This window comes from Callospermophilus lateralis, chromosome 3, assembly GCF_048772815.1.
Source record: "Callospermophilus lateralis isolate mCalLat2 chromosome 3, mCalLat2.hap1, whole genome shotgun sequence".
Lineage (NCBI taxonomy): Eukaryota > Metazoa > Chordata > Mammalia > Rodentia > Sciuridae > Callospermophilus > Callospermophilus lateralis.
The window spans coordinates 140,108,458-140,114,457 of NC_135307.1; positions in this window are offsets into that span (position 1 = coordinate 140,108,458).

Here is a 6,000-nt window from a genome sequence, read left to right on the forward strand (position 1 = left end):
AAATGTCCTGTAACAGATGATTGATAAGTGTTTTCCTTGAGAGCTACTGGCACAGAAATTTCTCCTCCATCTGGGCTCCAAAGGTAGTAAGAACAAGTGAATTAGCTAGCCTGCTCCCCCTGGCACGGTGCTGTGTAGTTCCTAAGTGCACCTCACCATAAACAACATAACATTCAATTGACCTTTTGCTTATCTATAAACACAGAATGAGCTGTGTGGACCCTGATCCACTAAAGAACCATTTCAGGAAAATTTATTTCCTTTTACTATCCATAAAAATAAATTGCTCCTCACAAAGGAGAGAGAGAGAAAAAAAAATAACCCTCTCTTTTCCTAATAAGATTATTATGAAAGTTGTTTTGTCTGAGCAATCATTACAAGGTAGCATGCTCTCAAGTTTTTATGATGCCCTGCTACTACCCTCCAGATTAGCTGGGGCTCCAGAGAGATGGCACACAGTGAGCTGGTCTCTCCTGTTGTCCTATTTTTTGCTGATATTGTGACAGGGTCAAATGTTTCTAATGATAGTGAACTTTTCTCATCATTAGCCCTAATCGTTTTCCTCTCTGTAAAGCAAAGACTGAGGGGGAAGTGTGGAAGCAGCTTTAGACAAGAGGGAGTGCAATGTTGGTGCATAAATGTACATAAACACACACTCATACTCACCCTGGGTGGGGTTTCACACAGAGCTGGCCAGAGGGTGTGAAAGGAGTTTCACCATTGTGATAAGGAAAGCTATTTCTCCTCCCCTTCAGTTTCAGAATTCTCAGTGCCCTTTCCCTTAGTCTCAGCTGGTAACTGTCAAGAATGATTACATGCAGTGCTCTTCTGTAGCCCCCTGAAGCCCTTTAACCACAGTGTCCCACCCTTCTCCTCAGCGAATATGTTCCAAGACATTCTGTGGATGCCTGAACCCATGGATGGTACTGAATCTTATTTATACTGCTTTTTGATATAATCATGCATCCATAATTTATAACTTAGGCACAGTAAGATATTCACAACAATAACTAAGAATAAAATGCAGCAATTAGAAACATATATCATAATAAAATACTTCCTGACTTCACATTAATATTTCCAATTCAAAAACAGAATCACAAATGCTTTCCTTAACTTCATCAATGTGCCAACATTTACCCAAATGGAAAATTCTTATTATCAAAAAATCCCAGTATAATTTCTCATCTGTTTGAACCATAGAAGTACCTAAATAGTCTCAAAATTGTAATATAAATGTTACTGCTAACCATATTTTCTGAAAATAGGTCAATAACTTTTTCCCACTAGAGAAGAATAGTCAGATAATCCAATTTCTTTTTTGTGCAATTATATGCCAAGTTGATATATAATTTTGCTTGCTATTTTTATAAATGTACAAAATATCAAATAATTCCAAAGTCAAATTTACAAAACAAGCTACATTTATTTAGAAAAGTCTAACTTACCTCCTCTTCCCTTCATGCATTTTTCTGTTTTCTCAAAGGTGAGAAATTTAATTTTTAGCCTTTACTATTTTATGTTAATAAAAGGAAATGTTTTATATTAATATAAGTAAACATGTCCATGTATTTTATGTTTACCATCAGAAATTATAGTTTATAAACTATGTTAATATAAGAGAATGTCTACATATGTTTCCATTTCTCCCCTTACATAAGTAGTTTTATAACACAATAGTTTTCCTCATGTTATTTTTCCATTTAATAACATATGCCAATGGTCATTTCCTGCCAGGATATAAAGACAGTGCTCCTTTCTTTTTATGATGACATGGTACTCCCTTTGTAATGTGTCATGGTTTATTTCCCCCTGTTGATGAACACTGGAGAAGTTTGGAATCTTTGTTTACTATGAATAGAATTCACTGAATACCCACATGGATATTTCTTTTCATATTTTTGGCATCCTGTTTTTGGGATATAATCCCAGAATGGGGATGGCCATGTCAAAGTGTACATGTCTATAAAAGCTTGCTAGCATAATTTGGCTAGACATAACCCAACTCCCACCTATACAGTTTTATCTTCCTGATAGCAATGTATAAGATTCCTGTTGCCCCACAGGCATGCCACAAAGCATGTTGCCAAATTTCAAATTATTGATGATTTCACCTTTTAGGTAGGAAATGGTATTTCAACATGGTTTTACTTTGTATTTTTTTTTCTTAGGAGTAATATTGAGCATCTCTCCTTAAAATTAAGGGCCCAGTTATATTTATATATATTTCTAGTGAATCATCTCTTCCTAGCTACTCCTTACTCTCCTTTGTAGTCCAAATTTACCTTTTGATACAAGCTCTTGTGCTTGAGTAGCATGTTTATATATAGGTAGGAGTAGGTGGAGGGGACCGAAGGCTTCAGGCTGCAGAAACACTAACAAGCACTAATGGAAAGTAAGACAGCTTGAGATCCTGGAGCACAGTCTCCACTGGACTCCAAAGAAGAGCTCCAACATCCTTCAGCTGAGCATACAAGGTCCCCAAGTCTGGCCTCTGCTACCATTCCACTTCCTTTTATTTTTTTCTCTATATCTTCATCATCGTATGCTGTGCTATCATCTATGTCACAGATTAAAAGTACAGGTACCTATTAGAAATCCCCTGGTGTGAGAGAATATTCTGTAGCTTGAGTAAGCAGTGTCTACACATTTATATTTTCCAAAACTCACTAAATGACACACTGAAAATGTGTGCATCTCATCGTATGTAAATTATATCTAATAAATAGTTATGTGCAGGCTCTAACCTGCACCTACTATGTCAGAATTTATGGGTGTGTATATTGGGAATCTGTATTTCTAGCAGATTCGGCAGAAGGTACTTTTGCACATTGCCCTTTGAGAACACAAACTATTACTTGTATTTCTTTAAACTATGAAGACATTCTTGTTTTTCTGTCTCCTTATTTTGCTCTTTGCTAGAATGTTCTTGAGTAACTGGAGTATGCCTATGCTTCTTCATGGTGAAGTTCAGGCATCCTATCTCCCCTTTTTCTTCCTGAGTTCAAATGGACTCTACATTGACCTCGATTGTGAAGACAGAATTATGATACTTGCATTTATACATATAACATATATTTATTTATTGATGAAGTATATATAAATTATCTAACACAGTAGATATAATGATATACCACATTGGTTTCCTTGTAAAGTTTCCCTTTACCAAACAAAGAATAATATTCAAGGCAGGGATTCGGTCTGATTTATCTTGGTCTTCCTGAGATCACGTTGGAACATAGAACAGAGGGTATACAAGAAATAGTTCTTAAATTAATGACTATAATTAAGGAAGAATGAGAAAGGCAGCTGTAGATACAGATTAAGAGAATATTCTGGAAGCTTATAAATGTCAATCTGAGAAGTTGATTCTCAATATATTAGCTATCATGTAAGGAGTACTTATTATGAACTAGTAAATTGCTAAAATTGTGTACATTTTATTGCTTTAAAACTTATGAGGTATTATTATATTTTAAAAATGACAATCTGAGACTTACAGGGGTCAAGATACTCATTCAAAGCCACTGAACTTCAAGGCTTTGACTGACTTTTAAAAATGCACCCCTTTTTTTTATTTATTTGTTCTTTTTAGATATACATGACAATAGAGTATATTTTGATATTACACATACATTGACTATAATTTATTTCAATAAGGCTCACATTCTTGTGGTCGTACATGCTGTGGAGTTACACTGGTTGTGTGTTCATATGTTAACATAGGAAAGTTATGTCTTATTCATTCTACTCTCCTATTGTAGTCCCCACTCCCTTCCCCTCCTTCCTTTTTGTCTAATTCAATGAACTTTGAGAATGCACTCTTTAGTACTATCTGAGGTGTCTCTCAAGTTGCTAAAGTGAGGCTTAATACTTTAACCTAGAGACTTGAAGATATTTGGGATTTTGGAGAAGGTACTCAGTAAATAAAATCCCCCTTTTATACTCATCTCCAACACAAACTGAAAAAAAGAAAATCAGGGAGATGTACTAGAGATTTTTTTAAGTCAATTTTCTTCCTAATAAGACTTGATGGGAGAATAAACTCTGTGAGTGGCAGGTGGGCTTACTTGGGTCTCCACAGTGCCACGCCAGACAGTCATCCCCTAAAAAGACAGAGCACACCTCAGGGGCTCCCTGAATAGTAGTTCTCTCACACAGGAAGAGATGTGGACTAAGCCATGCAGCCCTGGCAATTCTCACCAAAGGTACCAATCAAGAGAGTCACTCCACTTGCCCATGGAGATGCAGTAGAGGGACGGAGAGAGAACAAGGTGTGTTGAGGATGTCCTTCCTTTTAGGACTTTGTTCCTCTGAGGAGAGATGACAATCTCCACCAGGAGCTGCAGACAGAGGTGACATAGCCTCCCACATCATGAAGCAGCTGGCTGCTGTTGACAACTTATAAAGACATATGTGCCAGCCTTAGCAGTAAAGTGGGAATGGGGGAAGAAAACCATAGGAGTCACTCCTGACTTTTGGGGTTTTGTGTGACAGCAAATGTGACACCTATATGCAGCTGAACTGCTAGAAGAAGTAACACCCTGAGAAAGAAATGATGGGTTTTGTTTTTGTAATTAGCTACAACCTTGGATAAAAACAATGTCTAGTCTTGTAAAAAGATATTCTTTTTGACTTAGAGTATTTAAAATGGATAAATGATAAATTTACCTGCTTCCATAATGTGCTTATCACTTTCAGTTTTTGTCAAAGAATAGACCAAGGTTAAACAAAGTTAAATGTTAAATTTTAAATTAATATTCATATGGGCATGCATCACTTAATTTTTCTTAGAGTCTACAGAATCTTAGAAAAGAGAAAAGAAGTCTTCCTTTCACTATTTTCTTTTTGTCCCCAGACTTAGAGTTATCCATGCTAAATACCTTTTTCTGTTGAAGAACCTTGATCCTCTTTGCTTTGTGGATTACCATAAATAAAGTTTTTGACCTTCAATTGCATTCAGGTGATATGTATTCCTAGTGCTAGTTATTTATTGTAAATACTTGAGATTAAACCACTGTGTAAATCAAATCGACCAATTATAAATTCTAAATATAAAAAAATGTTAGGCCATGTTTTAATATCCTATTTAAATATTAAATGTGTCCTTGGGCTTTTTGTTTTTGTTGTTGTTGTTAGTATTATTAATCTTCAAGTATGCATTTAATGAAAGGGATCAAGTCACAGTTGCCACCACTGGAAGGAGGCAATACAGAATGCACACTAATGTCATTGGCTTTAAGACAAGACAGACCTAAGTTCAAATCCTGATTCTGCTAGTAGTCATCAGTGTGGTCTTAGACAAGAGAAATTTTTAAATGAAAAAATAAAACTAATATTCAGGTGAAATACTGCATGCAAAAGAAAGGTTAATAGTATTCTATTAAAGAGGGCACTACTTAAGGTGATTTTTTTTCTTTAGTATATTCAAGGTAAGGGTAATTGTTGCTAGGTATGGTGGCACATGTCTGTAATCCCAGCAGCTTGGAAGGCTGAGGCAAAAGAATTGTTATTTCAGAGCCAGCCTCAGCAATGGTGAGACACTAAGCAATTCAGTGAGACTCTGTCTCTAAATAAAATACAAAATAGGGCTGGGGATGTGGCTCAGTGGTCAAGTGCCTGAATTCAATCCCTGGTACCAAAAACAGAGTAATTGTAGTACAAAAGCACACATTGAAGGAATCTAAAGTCAAGCAGATGCATATTCCAAGAGTTAAATTTTTTTTGAATGTTTGCTTTGGTGCAATTTGCTTTAAGTAGTGTTTAGTCACACAGAGGTATCTGGAGGTTGGCCCAGCTTCCCTGAGCTTTGGGTATCCCTAAAGTTGGTTCCTTTTTTTTTTTCTTCCCTCCTCTATTTCCAGATTTTTATGCTGTTATAGTCTCAGAATATAACTTAATGTCATTTCTACCTGGAAGCTGCTTTCCCTCACCACCTAAGTCTAGGTTCAGGCTCCTTTTTCTGTTGACATTCATCTATCTATATAGTGTCATAATTTT